The sequence below is a fragment of the Hylobates moloch genome, unplaced genomic scaffold, assembly GCF_009828535.3.
Source record: "Hylobates moloch isolate HMO894 unplaced genomic scaffold, HMol_V3 SCAFFOLD_61, whole genome shotgun sequence".
Classification (NCBI taxonomy): Eukaryota; Metazoa; Chordata; class Mammalia; order Primates; family Hylobatidae; genus Hylobates; species Hylobates moloch.
This window is the reverse complement of record NW_026652336.1, coordinates 395642-416517: the sequence shown is the minus strand read 5'-3', so window position 1 is coordinate 416517 and position 20876 is coordinate 395642. Positions and strand designations below refer to the sequence as shown.

The following is a 20876-nucleotide window of genomic DNA, read 5'->3' as shown; positions in this document are numbered from 1 at the left end:
TATTTTCTACACTATACTAAATGTGTTCTCCAAGAGGGAAAAAACTAAAATATCTAAAATATATTAGATTAAGATTATAAGATCATAGAGCTTTTGAACATGCATCTGTTTCCAGAATTAACTGTCTACAAAATGTTTATTTCATTATGGACTACAAAGAAATGAGTTGGTGACAACTATCCTTTGCACAATATTATCAACTCACTTTAGTCACAAGCATGTCCTTGGTATGTGTGTAAAAGAAACAGGTTCATTTATCCTTCATCAAATCATCCACAGATTTATTTGGAAGTAAAGATGTAGGTACAGAAATGTGAAATATGTCAAGTGTATTTTTTCTTTCAAACAACATCCCAAGCATGGCCTCAGTAGCCTGAAATTATAAAATACTTAACTGGGTTTTTACTTATCTACACTGATTGCCAGAATGTAAATTAAGTTGCCCAAATTAGCACATCAAATGACAAAATCAGCCAGAAAGCAGGCTGAAAAGCATTAAATGTTTCATATAGGTGAGTTTTAAAATCATTTAATTTCTATAGAAAAATTTTATTCACAATATAATGTGACAGAAATTGTCACAGGAATGATATACTGATTGCAATAAGGTTGCATGCAGCAGCAGCTTTGTATTCTATAGCTATTTTTGTTTATAAAAATTAAACCTCTCCAGTCATGCTTATCACATGGTCTTAGATTTGTAATGTAAGCAAATAAGGAATACCATCTAGTTCAAAGAGAAAATGTCATTTTGAATATGAATTATCTGCATGAAATATGAAGTATACTACTGAACCCTGAAACATGCATGTCTAGATTTGTTTTTTGTCCAAATCCAGCCTGTTTGCAATCACTTCCTACTCACATAATACCAAGAGGTTCCGTTTGTAATTGTGGTTGTATCAGCTGAGGTTGCAATGGTGGCGGCAGCTGAAGTAGTACCATTGGTTCCACCAATGTCCTGGGTTTGAAGGTGGTGGAGAAGCCACAGTGTTTGTCGTTTCTACAATTTCTCCATTGTAAAAGAAAAACTGACACTGTTGAACGAATGTTTCAACAACAGATTGATGAATCTTAGTAGTGGACAGAAACTCTTGATTTTCAAAATCAGCTCTCATCAAGATTGGCCAAAAACAGATGGATAAGTTGTCTGCTGTCATTAGGTTGATTTTATTTTGCTGACTAACCCTGTTCAGATGTGTTGTCATGTATCTGAATACATCATAGTTTACAGGATGAAATTTCTTAACAATTTCTTTCAAGGCATGAAGATGTTCTGTTTTATCTGGGATTTTTGCTGTTTCCAATAGCTCTGGATGAAGAGAATATGGTATTAAAGGAACTGGCAGATCTGCAAAGAAAGCTTTAAGGGCTCCAGCTACAGCATTTACTGTTACTTCCATTGACACTAGATTGATATTATGATCTTGATCAAACTGCTTTTGAATATTGTCTTAGTCAGTTTTGTTCCCACTAACACAGCAGAGTCTTTCAGTACATAACCCTGTATCTTCAATAAATTCCACACATTTCTCAACAAATACTGGTATGGGCTTCTCAGCTGTAACCAGATCCTGGAGGGGCATCCCAAAGTAATTAATTTCCCAATTTCTACATGTTGGTGGATTGAAGGTCTTAGTTTTCTTTTTCTGCTTTTTATCTTCTTTCACTTTGTGGGTTTTCTTCTTCATCTTCTTATCTTCTAACTCCTGGTCAGAAGTGATTGCAGGATTACCAATACCTAACCTTTCCAAGTTTCAACAGGAGAAAGAAGTGGATCTTCTTCACTTCCACGATGTCTTCCTTTACTTTTTGTTTTAGAAGTGGTGAAAGCCTCATCATCACTTGCATCTGAATGTGTTCTCTTATAGTATGACTCGGCTTTACTAAACAAAGTTTTAGATTTATATTTGTATTTTGAAGGCCTCCGTTCCCCATGATTTTTTGAGGTTCTACCAGAAAATCCATTTTCTTCATCTCCTTGGGTGTTATTTACAAGTGAGTTTTGAACTTTAATGCTATTTTGACTATCATCTGGGACAATATAAATCTCATCAGAATAGCCCTTCTATTTGAAAATTGTATCAATGGGTTCCGCATAGTTATCTGAAGGATCCATATCTTCAGGATGTGCCAAAGGCACCCGGGAAGTCCGCTTTCTTGGATTTTTACCAATACCAGCTTCAATTGTTTTTAAAAGGTTTGGATCCATTTTTTTCACATTTGTCTTAGGTACAACTGGTTTAGTTTTAATAGGTGGAGACACTTTATGGTTGCGTTCATGGTCATGACAGTTTGGGGTACTATGAATAGAATATTCATTTCCTTGCAAATCTAATCTATATCTGGAATGGTCACTAGGTGTGGGAAGCAACTGTACATCATCCCCAGTTGGACTATAAGGAGGTAGCGCTTCTGTGTCATCATCCGAATCAGGGTAGTTGTTATAGGGAAAACAGTCTCTGGGAGATGGTAGAAAAACATCTTCACTTTGATGGGTTGATTCCCTTGTATTATCAGAAAAATAAGAATTTTCTATCATATGTTTTTTCTCTAGAACATCACTAAAAAACAGAATAAAGATCTCAGTTTGCCGATGATACTGAGATAAAGCATACAATGCTGTAAATGTAGCAGTGATCTCAGTTGCAATGTGTTCTCCTTCAGTCATTAATTCTTTGATAGCCTCATTTTAAAAAAAAATCTGCTTGGCTGCCAGTAACTGCCACCAGCTGTACAGGAATGTGTCTTGAACTTCTGATAGAAATGCTCGAAGCATTCCCATTGATGCTTTCCGTTTTGCAGAGTATATTAATATATACCCATGAACTAGTTCATCTTTTCTTACTCCAATTGAAGAGTGGTATGATAATATTGTGGTCTGTATTTGCCTTCTTTTTTCACCAATGATTTTATCAAGCATTAGGGAATTATTCTGTCCAGCTTGAGCAGCACTGCAAGAATGAGAATCAAGGAAGGGTGAAGGAATAAGATCCACACTAAATGGATCTCCACATATGGCACAAATGACAATTCTCAAGTCAGCTTCTGATATGTCCTTATTGGCAGAAACTGGGCTCACCACATCCAAATTGGGTTTAACCGATTCCAGTACTCCTCTTAGAGCTTGCTTTATTTGGGTTTCATTAAAATTATGAGGGTATGTACCAGCAGGTACATCTACAAAAGGACATTGTAACTTGTTTGCCATCTTCTGCCCTTGGTGCCTGAGAATTGGTAGATTCTTACTAGTGGAATCTCTCTGATTAGCCAGAATTAATGTAAATGGAAGATTAGCCAAGTATTTATCTTTTCTGATCCGAGAAGCTTCAGTTCTTATTTTCCCAATAAATTCCCCCAATAAAACTCAATGACTCAATGGAATTAAATACACAGAAGCACCGATGTGGTTTAAAGGCGGCAGTCCATAACTGACTCAAAAAGTAAGGCGAACGGCCGAAGATCAAGTTCATAAAATTTCCATCTAAGGCATACTCATCATCGGTGGATTGTGTCCTTATCTCATTTGCTAGTTCTTGGGCAAGGCCAACCTTCCTTAAAATAAAAAGGTTAATTTTATCTATATTAGTACTATCGTGATATAATCTTAAGCAGCTGTGATCCAACTGTAAAAGACTGCTAGCAAGTAACTGCTCTACTTTAATGTCTGTACAATTTTGGTCACTAAGACATGTTTCTTTAGTGGGATGATAAACAAATCCTATATGCTTAAGTAGAAGAGAATCCCTATCAGGTGCAAGTTTCTGTAACGCTTTATATCTAGGTTCTTCACTCAGAACTGTATGAGTTTCACTCATTTTATCTGAACTAGGTGTTGCATTAAGATCTAAATCATAAAAAAGTTCAGAATGCTCAAAAAGCATTTCTTGAAACTTTTCTTTGGCTTTTTCAACTATTTCTTACTGATGCCTACCATACACCTCTTTGCTATCAGCCTCAGTGATATACTTGAAGGCTTTATCCTCCATAACAAAGCACATAACTTCCTCCCATAGCTGTCCAGGTGAAATGACTTGAATTTTTTCGAAAGTCTTTTTGAATTTTTCCTTAATTTCTACCCTCCTCTTCTCGGATATTGGATGTTGTACATGGTTCTGACAGACTTTTTCAGCTTCTAAAGTGCTCAGGAGGTCAAATGGAATCTGCCTGTCATTAATTTTGTCTATATGGTCAGTTTCATCCCAAGATGTTTTTTCTAGCACCACGAAACATAACTGGAAATCTATTCTCTTTTCCATTAACTTCAAAGCTTCTGACCAATTCAGATGTTCAATCTCTTCTAGACTTGGCAAGAGTTAAAAGCTCTTGGTAAAGTATTTATATACTCTTCTCTCCTTTTTCTTATACTTTCTTGTTTAAGTTGTTGTATATGTTTTAAGAATGTATTTCTGGCCTTTCTTGTTCCCTCTAAGTTGATGTATTCCTCATAGTCAGGATGATTTTTTAATTTATTACTAACAGTTTTCCAAGTTGCATGATATCTCTCCCAGTCTGCACGATTTTTCAAACTTATCTGTTGCTGTGACAAGTTGTCTCTGTGTTTTATAAGCATCCAAATAGGGAATAATTTTAGGCTTGCTATGAGTTTTATCCAACATTTGTACCAGTGAAGTGAAACACGTTTCAATGTTGACATTAAATCCTGCTGATGTTTCCACTACAAGACGCTTCTTTTTGTTTGAAGCAAATGCCTGAACTTCTCTAAGATAATGATCCATGCACTCATCACATTTAGTTGCCGCTATTATTATAGGTATTTTTTATTTTGATAACTGGACGAAAAGGTTATTCACAAATTTAAGTTGATCATCAAATTTCCTATTGCATCCCTGACTTACATCAATGCATAATAAAAATCCATCTACATTGAGCTTCCCTTCAGGCATTTGCTTCTGTTCAAAGTCTTGTTCTAAGCCTAGTTGATCAGTGCAAATGTACATTAGTTTTTCTGCTGACTGCAATTTAGATGCAGCTGCACGTTTTATATATGGTTGCAAATTCATACTCTGATGAGGCAAGAATGTCTGGTCATCAATGACCTCTGTTAAATGACATGAATTTTGCATTCTACTCCATCTTCACCATTTTGTGTTATGTCACCCCAGTAGTACAAAAAGTGATCATTGTTTTACTACTCGTCCTCCAAAGTCAATGGTGCTAAGCACAGAAGTATGCTGTGGATAATATTCATCTGCTTTTGAGCGTACAAATCTATTGCACAAACAAGACTTTCCAACTCCACAGTTACCTTTGTCTTTTTCAGTCCCAGAGAGTCCAGCTACACTGATAGTATAGGATCGGGGACGAGGCTCTTTTGTTTTTTGCCATCACAACTCTCTTCTCATGTCTCTACGTTCATAAATGTAGATATGAAACCAGATATGCTTCTCATTCTGAAAATAAAATCATCTCAAAATACAGATCCCAAGTTTCAGAACTGTATTTGGTTCTTTGTATTTCCCTCATTTCTGTGCAGAAACATCTTCAAGATCATAGAGATCGTCTTCCTAACAACGTCTGTCTCCTCTGTCTCCCCCTCAACCACAGCGGCCCTGGCAGTGGCTGCGGCAGCAACATTCCTGGGGAGCGCTCCCGCCGCCACCGCCTCCTCCTCCACTCTCTGCTCGCCTGTCTTCCGCGGCGCGCTCACCGAGCGGCGCGTCCCCTCAGCCACCTCCCTCCGCCCTCCCCGACACACACGCCCCGAAACCCTGAGCCCCACGGCTCCCGCAGCCTGCTCACGCACCCTCCCTCCCTCCCTCCCTCTCTGCCACCAGCTGCGGCCCCATCCCTCCCCGCTCTCCCAGCGCCAGCGGCAGCGCCAGGCTCAGTAATGGCGGCCACTCGGGCTCCCTGGCGCTGACCTAAGTTAATTTTTAATGTACAATTAAAGTATTATTGACTATAGTCACCCTGTTGAGCTATCAAATACTGTCTTATTCATTCTAATTATATATATACTTATATATATAATTATATATATAATATTACATAGATATATATATGTATGTTTTGTACCTGTTAACCATCCTTACTTCCCTCCACGCCCCACTACTCTTCCTAGCCTCTGGTAATCATCCTTCTACTCTCTATCTGCATGAGTTCAATTGCTTTGATATTTAGCACCCACAAATAAGTGAGAACATGCGAAATTTGACTTTCCAAGTCTGACTTATTTCACCTAACATAATGACCTCCAGTTCCACCTATGCTGTTGTAAATGACAAGGTCTCATTCTTTTTATGTCTGCATAGTACCCCATTGCGTATATGTACCACATTTTCTTTATCCATTTGTCTGTTGATGGACACTTAGGTTGCTTTCAAATCTCAGCTATTGTGAACAGTGCTGCAGTGAACACGGAAGTGCAGCTATCTCTTCCATATACTGATTTCCATTCTTTTGGGTGTATACCAAGCAGTGAGATTGCTGGGTTATATGGTAGCTCTATTTTGAGTATTTTGAGGAACCTCCAAACTGTTCTCCATAGTGACCGTAATAATTTACATTCTCATCAACAGTGTATAAGGATTCCCTTTTTTCCACATCCTCATCAGCATTTGTTATTGCCCGTCTTTTGGATAAAAGCCATTTTAACTGGAGTGAGATGATATCTCATTGTAGTTTTGATTTTCATTTCTCTGTTGATCAATGATGTTCATCTCCTTTTCATGTGCCTGCTTCCATTTATATGTCTTCTTTTAAGGAATGTCTGTTCAGATCTTTTGCCTATTTTTAAATCAGATTATCATTTTTTCCCTATAGGGTTGTTTGAGCTCCTTATATATTCTGGTTATAAATTCCTTGTCAGATGGGTAGTTTGCAAATATTTCCTCCCCTTCCGTGGGTTGTCTCTTCACTTTATTGACATTTCCTTTGCTGTGCAGAAGCTTTTAAACTTGACGTGATCCCATCTGTTCATTTTTGCTTTAGCTGTCTGTGCTTGTAGGATATTACTCAAGAAATTTTTGCCCAGGCCAATATCCTGGAGAATTTCTTCAATGTTTTCTTGAAGTAATTTCATAGTTTGAGGTCTTAGATTTAAGTCTTTCATCCATTTTGATTTGATTTTTCGTATATGGTTAGAGATATGAGTCAAGTTTCATTCTTCTGCATTTGAATATCCGGTTTTCCCAGCACCATGTGTTGAAGAGACTGTCCTTTCCCCATTGTATGCCCTTGGGAACTTTGTCAAAAATGAGTTCACTTGAGATGTGTGGATTTGTGTCTGGGTTATCTGTTCTGTTCCATTGATTCATGCTTCTGTTTTTATTCCAGTACCATGCTGTTTTGGTTACTGTAGCTGTGTAGTATAATTTGAAGTCAGGTGATGTGATTCCTCCAGTTTAGCTCTTTTTGCTTTGGCTATTCTGGATGTTTTGTGGTTCTATGTAAATTTTAAGATTGCTCTATTTCTGTGAAGAATGTCTGGTATTTTTGTAGGGATGGCATTGAATTTGTAGATTGCTTTGAGTAGTATAGACATTTTAACAATATTGATTCTTCCAATCCATGAACGTCAAATACTTTTACATTTTTTGTGTCCTCTTCAATTTCTTTCATCAGTGTCTTATAGTTTCGTTGTAGAAATCTTTCACTTCTTTTTGATTCCTAGGTATTTAATTTTATTTGCGGTTATTGTAAATGGAGTTACTTTTTAAATTTCTTTTCCAGAATGTTCACTTTTGGAATATAGAAATGCTACTGATTTTTGCATGTTAATTTCTGTGGTATCAGTTCTAATGTCTTTTTCTTTTTTCCAACTCTGCAACTTTTCTGAATTTGTTTATCAGTAATGTACTTTCTTTGGAGTCTTTGCAGATGATATCAGCTCATATCATCTGCAAACTAGGATAATTTGACTTCTTCCTTTCCAATTTGGATGCCCTTTATGTCATTCTCTTGTCTGATTGCTCTAGCTTAGCTAGGACTTCCATTACTATGTTGGATAACAGTGGTGAAAGTGGGCCTCACCGTTGTGTTCCAGATCTTAAAGGAAAGGCTTTCAGTTTTTCCTAATTCAGTGTGATACTAGCTGTGGGTCTGTCATATATGTCTTTTATTATGTTAAGGTATGTTCCTTCTATGCCTGTTTTTTGAGGATTTTTTATCATGAAAGGGTGTTGAATTTTGTCAATTGCAGCACCAATTAAAATGATCACATGGTTTTTGTCCTTCATTCTATTGATATGATGTAAGACATTGAATTATTTGCATATGTTAAAGTGTTCTTATATCCCTGGGATAAATCCCATTTAGTCATGACGAATATTCTTTCTAATGTATTGTTTAATTCAGTTTGCTAGTATTTTGCTAAGGCTTTTTGCATCAATATTCAACAGAGAGAGTGTCCTGTAGTTTTCTTTTTTTGATGTGTCTTTGTCTGGTTTTGGCCTCATAGAAGGAATTTGGAAGTTTTTCCTCCTCCTCTACTTTTTAGAATAGTTTGAGTAGGATTGGTATTGGTTCTTTAAATGTTTGGTAGAATTCTGCTGTGAAGCCATTAGGTTCCCAGACTTTTCTTTACTGAGAGACTTTTTATTACAGCTTTGATCTCATTGCTTGTTAATGGTCTGTTCGGGTTTTGGATTTCTTTATGGTTTAACCTTGGTAGGTTGTATATGTCTAGGAATTTACAAATTTCCTCTAGATTTTCCAATTTGTTGGCATACAGTTGCTCATACTAGCTACTAATCCTTTGAATTTCTGTGGTATCAGTTCTAATGTCTCTATTTTTTTCAACTCTGATTTTATTTATTTGGTTCTGGTCTCTTTTTTTCTTAGTCTCGCTAAAGATTTGTCAATTTTATTTATTGTTTCAAACTAAATTTTCATTTCATTGATCTCTTGTACTGTTTTCTTAATTTCAAATTTATTTATTTCTGTGCTGATCTTTATTTTTTTTTCTACTACTAATTTTGGGTTTGGTTTACTCTTGTCTTTCTAATTTTTTAAGATGCATTCTTGGCTTATTTATTTGAAGTTTTCTTTCTTTCTTGATGTAGGCTTTTACAGCTATAAATTTCCCTGTTTTTGCTACATTCCATAGGTTTTGGCATGTTGTGTTTCCTTATCATTTGTTTCAAGAAAATTTTCAATTTCCTTCTGATTTCTTCATTGACTCACTGATCATTCTGGGCCATATTGTTTAATTTCCATGTGTTTATATAGTTTTCAAAATTCCTGTTGTTATTGATTCCTAGTTTTATTCAACTGTGGTCAGAGAAGATGCTTGATAGTATTTCAATTTTTCTGAATGTTTTAAGACTTGTTTTGTAACCTAACATATGATCTATTCTTGAGAATGATCCATGTGTTGAGGAGAAGAATGTGTATTCTGTGGCCATTGGATGAAATCTTCTGTAAATATATATTAAGTCCATTTGTTCTAAAGTGCAGATTAAGTCTGATGTTTCTTTGTTGATTTTCTGTCTAGAAGATCTGTCCAATACTGAAAGTGAGGTGTTGAAGTCTGCAGCTTTTATTGTATTGAAGTCTGTCTCTCTCTTTAGCTCTAATATTATTTGCTTTATATGCCTGGGTGCTCCAGTGTTGGGTACATATATATTTACAACTGTTACCTTCTGTTTCTGAATTGACTCATTTATTATTATATAATAACCTTCTGTGTCTCTTATTACAGTTTTTGTCTTGAAGCCTATTTTGTCTGACATAAGTGTAGCTACTCCTTTCTTTTTTTTTTACTTCCATTGTCACGCAATATCTTTTTTCATCCTTTTATTTTCAGTGTACGTGTGTCTTTATAGATGAGGTGTGTTTCTTATAGGCAACAGTCATGGGTCTTGCTATTATGTTTATTCAACCACTCTATGTCTTTTTTCATTGGAAATTTTAGTCCATTTACATTCAATATTATTATTAATAAGTAAGGACTTGCTTTTGCCATTTTGTTATGTGTTTTCTGGTTGTTTGGTGGTTTTGTTTTTTTCTTCCTTCCTGTCTTCCTTTTAGTGGGGTTGATTTTTGTTGGTGGTATGATTTAATTTCTTACTTTTTATTTTTTGTGTGCCCATTATGTGTTTTTCAATTTGAGATTACCATGAAGCTTGAAAAACGATCTTATAACCCATTATTTGAAACTGAAGACAACACTAATTGCATAAACAAACAAATAAGCAAACAAGCAAAAATAAAATGAATAAAAACTCTACACTTCAACTTTATCCACTCACTTTTTAACATTTTATGGTTTCTCTTTATGTCTTATTGTACTCTCTACATCTTGAAAAGTTGCTGTAATTACTATTTTTGATAATTCAAAATTAATCTTTTCATCATTTAGTCTTTCTATTTAAGAGTATTTTACACAACACAGTTAGAGTATTATTATATTCTCTGATTTTATGTGCTATTACCACTGAGTTTTGTACCTCCAGATGATTTCTTATTGCTCATTAATGTCATTTTCTGATTGAAGAAATCCCTTTAGCATTTCTTGTAGGACAGGTCTGGTGTTAATAAAATCCCTCAGCTTTTTTTGGTCTGGAAAGGTCTTTATTTCTCCTTCATGTTTGAAGGATTTTTTTTTTTTTTTGCCAGAACTATTCTAGGGTAAAAGTGTTTTTCCTTTAGCAGTTTAAATATGTCATGCCATTCTCTCCTGGCCTATAAAATTTCGACTGAAAAGTCTGCTGCCAGAAGTGTTGAAGCTCAGTTGTACATTATTTGTTTCTTTTCTCTTGCTGCTTTTAAGATCCATTCTTTATCTTTGATCTTTGAAGAGTTTGATTATTAAATGTCTTCAAGTAGTCTTTGGGTTAAATCTGCTTGGTGTTCTACAACCTTCTCATACTTGAATATTGATATATTTCTCTAGGTTTGGGAAGTTCTCTATCATTATCCCCTTGAATAAACTTTCTACCCCATCTCGCTCTCTATCTCCTCTTTAAGGTGAATAATTCTTAGATTTGCCCTTTTGAGGCCATTTTCCAGATCTTGTAAGCAAATGCTTCATTTTTTTTTGTCTTCTCTGTGTATTTTCTTTTTTCTTTTCTGTGTATTTTCAAATAGCCTGTCTTCGAGCTCATTAATTCTTTCTTCTGCTTGATCAATTCTGCTAGTAAGGGACTCTGATGCATTCCTCAGTATGTCAGTTACATTTTTCAACTCCAGAATTTCTGCTCAATTTTTAAAAATAACTTTAATCTCTTTGCTAAATTTATCTGATAGAATTCTGAATTCATCCTCTGTGTTATTTTGAATTTCTTTGAGTTTCCTCAGCACAGCTATTTTGAATTTTCTGTCTGAAAGGTTGCATATCTCTCTTTATTCAGGATTAATCCTTGGGGCTTTGTTTGGTTAATTTCATAGGTCATTTTTTTTTCCTGCATGGTCTTGATGCTTGTAGATGTTAGTTGGTGCCAGGGCATTTAAGAGTTAGGCATTTATTGTAGTCTTCACTGTCTAGGCTTGTTTGTTTATACCCACCCTTCTTGGGAAGGATTTCCAGGTATTCAAAGAGACATGGGCCCCAAACCCAATAACGTTATGGTTCTTGTAGGCTCAGAGAGGTACCACCTGTCTTGGACAAGATCTAGAATAATTATCTGGATTACCAGGCAGAAAGTCTTGTTCTTTTCCCTTACCTTTTCCCGAACAAAGTATCCCTGTCTTTGCTAAGCCTCCTGGAACTGGGGGTGGGGGGACACAAGAACCCTGTGGTCACCAACACTAGGACTGTGCTACTTTAGACCTGAACAGCCAAGCACAGCATTGGGTCTCACCCAAGGTCCACTGTAACCACTACCTGGCTACCACCTAAGTTCACTCAAGGCCCTAGGGATCTATGATCAGCAGGTGGCAAAGCTGGCCATTACTTTTTCCCCTTCAGAGCAGCAAGTTCCTCCAAGCCTTGGGTGGGTCTGGAGATGCTGTCTGGGATCCAGGAATTGAAGTCAAAAACCTTAGAAATTTATCTAGTGTTCTATTCTACTGTGGCTAAGCTGACACCCAAACAACAAGACAAAGTTTTTCTGACTCTTCTTTCCCTTTTCCATAGTCAGAGGAGACTCTTTCTGTGGCCACCACCACCACCGATCCATGTGGGATTTTGCCAGGCCACCACCATTGTTCACTTAAAGCCCAAGGTCTCTTCAGTCAGCTTGTGGTGAATGCTGCCAGACCTGGGACTCACCCTTCAGGGCCATTGGCTCCCGTTTGGCCCAAGGCAGGTCCAGAAATGTTGATCAACAGCCTTGGCCTGGACTCAGGGACCCCAAGAGCCTACTTGGTGCTCTACCCCATTGTGGCTGAGCTGGTACCTAAGGTGCAAGACTGAGTTCCCTTTGTTTTCCCCCCTACTTTTCTCAAACAAAAGGAGTTTTTCACCATAGTCACCACAGCTGTGGATGTGCTGGGTCATCCCTGAAGCCAGCAAGTCTTAGAGCCCTAGGCCTGTGTTGTATTACCTGGGTATCACTGCTGGTTACTCAGGGCTGATGGCGGAGGGGCTCTATAGTCAGCAAGTGATGAATCCTGCCGGGTCTCTGCTGTGCCAGGGCAGCACTGAGTTCAAAGTAAGGTCCTCCAGTCACTGTACTCTCCCTCTCCCAACACATAGATTTCTCCATAATGTGCAACACTCCCTTAGCCACCCTGGCTGGTGTCTCAGTAGGTCACATGCCCCTCCAGTCCACTGGCCCTGAGCCCCACTCAGCACTAGGACTTGCCTAGAAATTGCAGTCCTTGTGGCTTAGACTGCCCCTCAAGTTTACTTAGGGCCCCAGAGCACTCAGCCCACAGTGGTGAGGTTTGCTGGAACTCAAGCTCTGATCACTGGGATGGGTGATTCCTCTCTGCCTAGGACTGGTCCTGATGCTCCCTCCATGGGCAGATGTCAGTTGAGTACAACCTTGTTCTGCTTTCCACTGTGACAAGGCACCAGCGAGTTCAATGCAAAACTTCACAATCACTGTGCTCTCCCTTCCTTAAGTGCGTAGATTTCCCAGCAGGAGGGAACGAGGGAGGGAGAGCATCGGTATGTGGAGGCCATCTTTCCTGCCCTTTTCAACGTCTCTTTCTGTGATATGAAGTTAAAATCATGTATTGAGATTGCTCACCTGATCTTTCATTCTTGTGATAGTCCTTTTTGTGTGTAGTTAGTTGTTAAAATTTGGTGTTACTGTGGAGGAACAAATGGTATAGGCCTCTAGTCCATCATCCTGCTCTGCCCCTCCCTTTCTAATTTCTTTGCACGCCATTATCTCTTGTATATCAGTCCATCCTAAGACTTGAGATCACTTAAGAATATCCTTTTCCTTAATAAACTACACATTTTAAAATTCCTTTAATAAATTAGGTCTGTTAGTGGAAACTCAGGTTTTATTTGAAAATGCATTTACTTTGCCCTCTTTCTGTCTTTTTTTTTATTATACTTTAAGTTCTAGGGTACATGTGCACAACGCGCAGGTTTGTTACATAGGTATACATATGCCATGTTGGTTTGCTGCACCCATTAACTCGTCATTTACATGAGGTATTTCTCCTAATGCTATCCCTCCCTCTGCCCCCCAACCCATGACAGGCCACCATGTGTGATGTTCCCTGCCCTGTGTCCAAGAGTTCTCATTGTTCAGTTTCCATCTGTGAGTGAGAACATGTGGTGTTTGGTTTTCTGTCCTTGTGAGAGTTGGCTCAGAATGATGGTTTCCAGCTTCATCCATGTCCCTACAAAGGACATGAACTCATCCTTTTTTATAGCTGCATAGCATTCCATGGTGTATATGTGCCACATTTTCTTAAACCAGTCTATCATTGATGGACATTTGGGTTGGTTCCAAGTTTTTGCTATTGTGAATAGTGCCACAATAAACATACGTGTGCATGTGTCTTTATAGTAGCATGATTTATTGGGTATATACCCAGTAATGGGATTGCTGAGTCAAATGGTATTTCTAGTTCTAGATCCTTGAGGAATTGCCACACTGTCTTCTACAATGGTTGAACTAGTTTACACTCCCACCAACAGTGTAAAAGCATTCCTATTTCTCCACATCCTCTCCAGCATCTGTTTTTTCCTGACTTTTTAATGATCACCATTCTAACTGGCATGAGATGGTATCTCATTATGGTTTTGATTTGCTTTTCTCTGATGACCAGTGATTATGGGCATTTTTTCATGTGTCTGTTGGCTGCATAAATGTCTTATCTTGAGAAGTATCTGTTCATATCCTTTGCCCACTTTTTGATGGGGTTGTTTTTTTCTTGTAAATTTGTTTAAGTTCTTTGTAGATTCTGGGTATTAGCCCTTTGTCAGATGGGTAGATTGCAAAAATTTTCTCCCATTCTGTGGGTTGCCTGTTCACTCTGAGGGTAGTTTCTTTTGCCATGCAGAAGCTCTGTAGTTTAGTTAGATCCCATTTGTCTATTTTGGCTTTTGTTGCCATTGCTGTTGGTGTTTCAGTCATGAAGTCCTTGCCCATGCAAGGACTTGAGTGGTATTGCCCAGGTTTTCTTCTAGAGTTTTTGTGGTTTTAGGTGTAACATTTAAGTCTTTAATCCATCTTAAATTAATTTTTGTATAAGGTGTAAGGAAGGGATCGAGTTTCAGCTTTCTACATATGGCTAGCCAGTTTTCCCAGCACCATTTATTAAATAGAGAATCCTTTCCCCATTTCTTATTTTTGTCAGGTTTGTCAAAGATCAGATGGTTGTAGATGTGTGTTATTTCTGAGGCCTCTGCTCTGTTCCATTGGTCTGTCTCTCTGTTTGAGTACCAGCACCATGCTGTTTTGATTACTGTGGCCTTGTAGTATAGTTTGAAGTCAGGTAGCATGATGCCTCCAGCTTTGTTCTTTTTGCTTAGGATTGTCTTGGCAATGCGGGCTCTTTTTTGGTTCCATATGAAGTTTAATTTTTTCTAATTCTATGAAGAAAGTCATTGGTAGCTTGATGGGGATGGCATTGAATCTATAAATTACCTTGGGCAGTATGGCCATTTTCACCATATTGATTCTTCCTATCCATGAGCATGGAATGTTCTTCCATTTGTTTGTGTTCTCTTTTATTTCATTGAGCAGTGGTTTGTAGTTCTCCTTGAAGAGTTCCTTCACATACTTTGTAAGTTGGATTCCTAGGTATCTTATTCCCTTTGTAGCAATTGTGAATGGGAATTCACTCATGATTTGGCTCTCTGTTTGTCTATTATTGGTGTATAGGAATGCTTGTGATCTTTGCACATTGATTTTGTATCCTGAGACTTTGCTAAATTTGCTTATCAGCTTAAGAAGATTTGGGGCTGAGACGATGGGGTTTTCTAAATATACAATCACGTCATCTGCAAACAGGGACAATTTGACTTCCTCTTTTCCTAATTGAATACTCTTTATTTCTTTCTCTTGCCTGATTGCCCTGGCCAGAACTTCCAACACTATGTTGAATAGGAGTGGTGAGAGAGGGCATCCCTGTCTTGTGCCAGTTTTCAAAGGGAATGCTTCCAGTTTTTGCCTGTTCCGTATGATATTGGCTGTGAATTTGTCATAAATAGCTCTTATTATTTTTAGATATGTCCCATCAATACCTAATTTATTGAGAGTTTTTAGCATGAAGGGCTGTTGAATTCTGTTGAAGGCCTTTTCTGCATCTATTGAGATAATCATGTGGTTTTTGCCATTGGTTCTGTTTATGTGATGGATTATGTTTATTGATTTGCATATGTTGAACCAGCCTTGCATCCCAGGGATGAAGCCAACTTGATCGTGGTGGATAAGCTTTTTGATGTGCTGCTGGATTCGATTTGCCAGTATTTTATTGAGGATTTTCGCATCGATGTTCATCAGGGATATTGGTCTAAAATTCTCTTTTTTATATCAGGCTTTAGTATCAGGATGATGCTGGCCTCATGAAATGAGTTAGGGAGGATTCCCTCTTTTTCTACTGATTGGAATAATTTCAGAAGGAATGGTACCAGCTCCTATTTGTACCTCCAGTAGAATTTGGCTGTGAATCTGTCTGGTCCTGGACTTTTTTTGGTTGGTAGGCTATTAATTATTGCCTCAATTTCAGAGCCTGTTATTGGTCTATTCAGAGATTCAAATTCTTCCTGATTTAGTCTTGGGAGGGGTATGTGTCCAGGAATTTATCCATTTCTTCTAGATTTTCCAGTTTATTTGCATAGAGGTGTTTATAGTATTCTCTGATGGTAGTTTGTATTTCTGTGGGATCAGTGGTGATATCCCCTTTATTATTTTTTATTGCATCTATTTGATTCTTCTCTCTTTTATTCTTTATTAGTCTTGCTAGCAGTCTATCAATTTTGTTGATCTTTTCAAAAAATCAGCTCCTGGATTCACTGATTTTTTGAAGAGTTTTTTGTATCTTGATGTCCTTCAGTTCTGCTCTGCTCTTAGTTATTTCTTGCCTTCTGCTAGCTTTTGAACGTGTTTGCTCTTGCTTCTCTAGTTCTTTTAATTGTGATGTTAGGGTGTCGATTTTAGATCTTTCCTGCTTTCTCTTGTGGGCATTTAGTGCTATAAATTTCCCTCTACACACTGCTTTAAATGTGTCCCAGAGATTCTGGTGTGTTGTGTCTTTGTTCTCATTGGTTTCAAAGAACATCTTTATTTCAGCCTTCATTTCGTTATTTACCCAGTAGTCATTCAGGAGCAGGTTGTTCAGTTTCCATGTAGTTGTGTGGTTTTGAGTGAGTTTCTTAATCCTGAGTTTTAATTTGATTGCACTGTGGTCTGAGAGACAGTTTGTTGTGATTTCTGTTCTTTTTGCTGAGAAGTGCTTTACTTCCAACACACACAGGCTCAAAATAAAGGGATGGCGGAAGATCTACCAAGCAAATGGAAAGCAAAGAAAAGCAGGGGTTGCAATCCTAGTCTCTGATAAAACAGACTTTAAACCAACAAAGATCAAAAGAGACAAAGAAGGCCATTACATAGTGGTAAAGGGATCAATTCAACAAGAAGAGCTAACTATCCTAAATATATATGCACCCAATACAGGGGCACCCAGATTCATAAAGCAAGACCTTAGAGACCTACAAAGAGACTTAGACTCCCACACAATAATAATGGGAGACTTTAACACCCCACTGTCAACATTAGACAGATCAACTAGACAGAAAGTTAACAAGGATAACCAGGACTTGAACTCAGCTCTGCATCAAGCGGAACTAATAGACATCTACAGAACTCCCCACCCCAAATCAACAGAATATACATTCTTCTCAGCACCACTTTGCCCTCTTTCTTAACGCACTGCACAGCTCTGCATAAAATTCCAGGGTGTCAGTTATTTACACTAAAGATATTATTGTGGCTTTTTTCCTCCTGTATTTGGTAATTCTTGATTATGGATTTATATTGTGCAGGATTTTATCTGTGGCAATGTGGGTATCCTGTACTGGCAAGGTGAAATCATGTACTGCAAAAACGACTTGATTTTGTATTTGCCAAGTGCTCTATGACTTAAAATCTGGCACTTCAGGTTAATTTTGTAGTGTACATTTCCCTAGATCACACAAGCAACATAATCTGGATTTCAAATTCACGTGGAGCAAGTCTATAGTGAGAAAGTTTTAGAGAAGAAGAATTTTTATTTTTTACACAGAGTAGACAAATTTCCCCAACATCTGTGTGCCTCTTGGGAAGATATTTTTAGGTTCACTCTTTCACTGAGTGAAAGAGTCCAAATTGTCAGGAGATTCTCAGGGTTCATACCTCATTTGCATAGTTAAAATATTTGTTTCCTGACCTCTGCAGCTATTAAGCCAACCCTGGTGGTTCCAAGATCAGCAGAGGCCCAGGACAACTGTAGCATCAGCATCCATTCATCATTATATTTTCAGCCTCTTTGATATTTTTGGATGCTGGGAATTTTCATTTTTTGAGGACTTGGCAATACATTTGAGATGTTGTTTATTACATTTTTACTCAGTATTGTTTTATAGTGAAAGCCTATCAGATTTTGTCATTTGTCTTTCCTCCCTCATGTTTTTGTTACTCTAAGATAACATTTTAAGCATATTTCATTATACTTGGTTTACATTAATAAGAATTATCTTCCTCTTCCTCCATAAGTTTGTTTTTACTATTTCTTTCTCAAATTATTTTACAAAATATTTAACCTACTACCCTCTAATTTCTCTGCTCCCTTTCTTTATGTAGAAACCAAAATGTGAATTAAATCTCATGCTTTTTGCTCAAAACTTTTTATATTTCAAATTTTCCTACTTTATAAAATTGTTCAGATTCTTCAGCATGGCATTCAAGGCATTCCGACTATTTAGCCATAATTAATATCAGAATATTTTTCTCCTTTCCTTGGGCTCCTACTCTATTTTATTATGTATATTATTGAACATAACAGGGTGAGTTTTATTATAGTTGCATTCCTAAATCTTTGCCCATCTACTTTCATTCCATGCCATTTCCCTGCCCAATCACAGTCTTACCAAAGTCTAAAAATCACTTCCTGAAAACTTTTATGTTCTATAGTGCTTATTCAGATGCTAAAATATTTTTCTTATATTGAACTTAGTCCTGTAGCAATCTATTTGCTGTGAAGCTATTGTTTAGGCTAATTGCTGAATTCTACTATGTAGCAATAGTAATTATCATTGTTTCAATTGGCATTTCAGAAAAATCCTATTTAATGAATATTGCTGAATAAAATCTCACAACTTTAGGCATTACAATTATCAAATTATGACATAAAGAAATTTGAATTATGTCACATTTTCTAAAAATAACAATAACAGCAAAAAATTCAGCCTAAATCATTCTGTACCATTTACTAGAATTCTGCAAACTTTACTGAATTCCTATTGTGTTCAAACTAGGAGCAAACTGTTTTGCTTAAAACTCATTCACTTAAAGGCAATTTGCTTTTAGGTTAATGGTACATTTATTTAAAATTTATATTTACCCCATGCTGTGTTTATAACTTATCTTTATTTTATATGCAACAGAATTGCTTTAGCTCACTTTTAAGCTTTTTAAAAATTTGACTATTTATATTTTTCTAACCTCTAAACATTTTGAAGATATTTCAGCCAGTTTTCTAAGGGTATTGTCCCTTATGACTTGGATTTTAAAAATTAGTACACATATTTTAATTCTTGTCACATTACAAACTTGGTTTAGCCATTTAAAAGTATGTTCACATCCTTGGATGTGCCTTTTTTTTTTCTGATTAGCACACTTTTAAACCTTTCTAGAATTAAGAAAAAAACAACGCATTGAGTCACTCTTAAAATTTTTTTGATCTTTCTAAATAGATCTTTATAAAATTTACAAGAGTTTATGTATGATTTATTAAATCATGTCTTTTAAATATTTTGGATTATTTTGAGGAGTGTTTAGAACCTTTCTACATTATGCAAAATAATAACCAATAAAACCATGCTTATCGTTTGATTTCATTCTCTGTTCTTTATTAGCATGTGAATTATACTTCTTGTTTTACTTTTCTTAGTGTTGCCCTAGAGTTTGCAATGTACATTTACAACTAATCCCAGTACACTCTCAAGTAACACTACGCTGCTCTACTGGTAGTGTGAATACCTTATAATAACAAAATAATCCTATTTCTTCCAACAATTATTTGGCTATGTATACTGGTGTATATATATGTGTGTATACATAAGCATACATATATACACACATATATATAAGCATACATAATCAAATAATTGTTGCTATCTGTTAGATCAATTAAGAATAAGAAAAATGAAAGGTTTTATTTCACCTTCACTTAGTTCTTCTCTGATACTCTTCCATTTTTTATGTAATTCTGAATTTCTGATCTTTATCATTTTCCTTTTCTCTAAAAAATCTTTTAACATTTCTCCCAACAGAATTACTGGCAACAAATTCCCTCAATTTTTTGTTTGTCTGAAAAAGTCTTTATTTTTTCTTCATTTTTGAAGGGTAACCTCACAACGTATAGAATTCTGGGTTTGTGAATTTTTTATCTCAACATTTTAAATATTTAACTCCACTTTCTTTGTGGCCTGGTTTCTGAGAAGTTGGATCCAATTCTTACATTTGCTCTTTTATAGGTAAAATGCTTTTTTGGCCTTCTGTGTTATTTCAGAATTTTTTCTTTATTTTTGACTTTCTGTAGTTGAAAATAGTATGCATTGGTGTAGATTTTTGGAGTTCCTCCTGATGGTGTTCTCTGAATTTCCTGCATCTATAGTTTGGTGTCTGACATCAATTTGAGAAAATGCTTAACCCCTGTTGTTTCTGTTCCTCTCTCTGTCTTTTGATTCTGATACTCCCTTTACATGTATGTTATACCTTTTGTAGCTGTACTACAGGCCTTCGATATTCTGTTCTGACACCTTTCTGTCTTTTCGTCCTTGCTTTTTCAGTTTTGGCAGTTTCTACTAAAGAATCTTCAAGCTCAGACATTCTTTCCTCAGCCATATTCAGTTTACCAGTAAGCCTAGTAAAGGCATTCTTGATTTCTTTTATAGTAAGCTTGGCCTTTAGCATTTCTCTTTAGTTCTTGCTCAGAATTTTCATCTCCGTTCTTACAAGGCCCATCTGTTCTTGCATGCCATGTACTGTATCCATTAGGGCCCTTAACGTGTTAATCACAGTTGTTTTAAACTCCTGGCTGGACCATTCCAACATCCCTGCCATATATCTGACTCTGGTTCTGATGCTTGCTCTGTCTCCTCAAACTGTGTTTTTATGTTGTAGTATGTCTTGTAACTTTTTCTTGATGGCTGGACATAACGTCCCAGGTAAAAGGAATTGCTACAAATAGTCCTTTAGTCATGCTAAAGGACTTTAGCCTTTAGTGGTAATGTGTGGGGTAAGGAAAAGCATTCTAGAGTCCTGTGAATAGGCCTCAGTCCCTGGTAAGCCTGTGTCCTT

General features: G+C 36.8%; 1 pseudogene; it reads right to left on the bottom strand.

Annotated features, from left to right (window-relative positions):
• Positions 1-861: 861 nt before the first annotated feature.
• LOC116463775 (rho GTPase-activating protein 5-like) lies at positions 862-20420 on the bottom strand (annotated as a pseudogene).
• Positions 20421-20876: the final 456 nt, after the last annotated feature.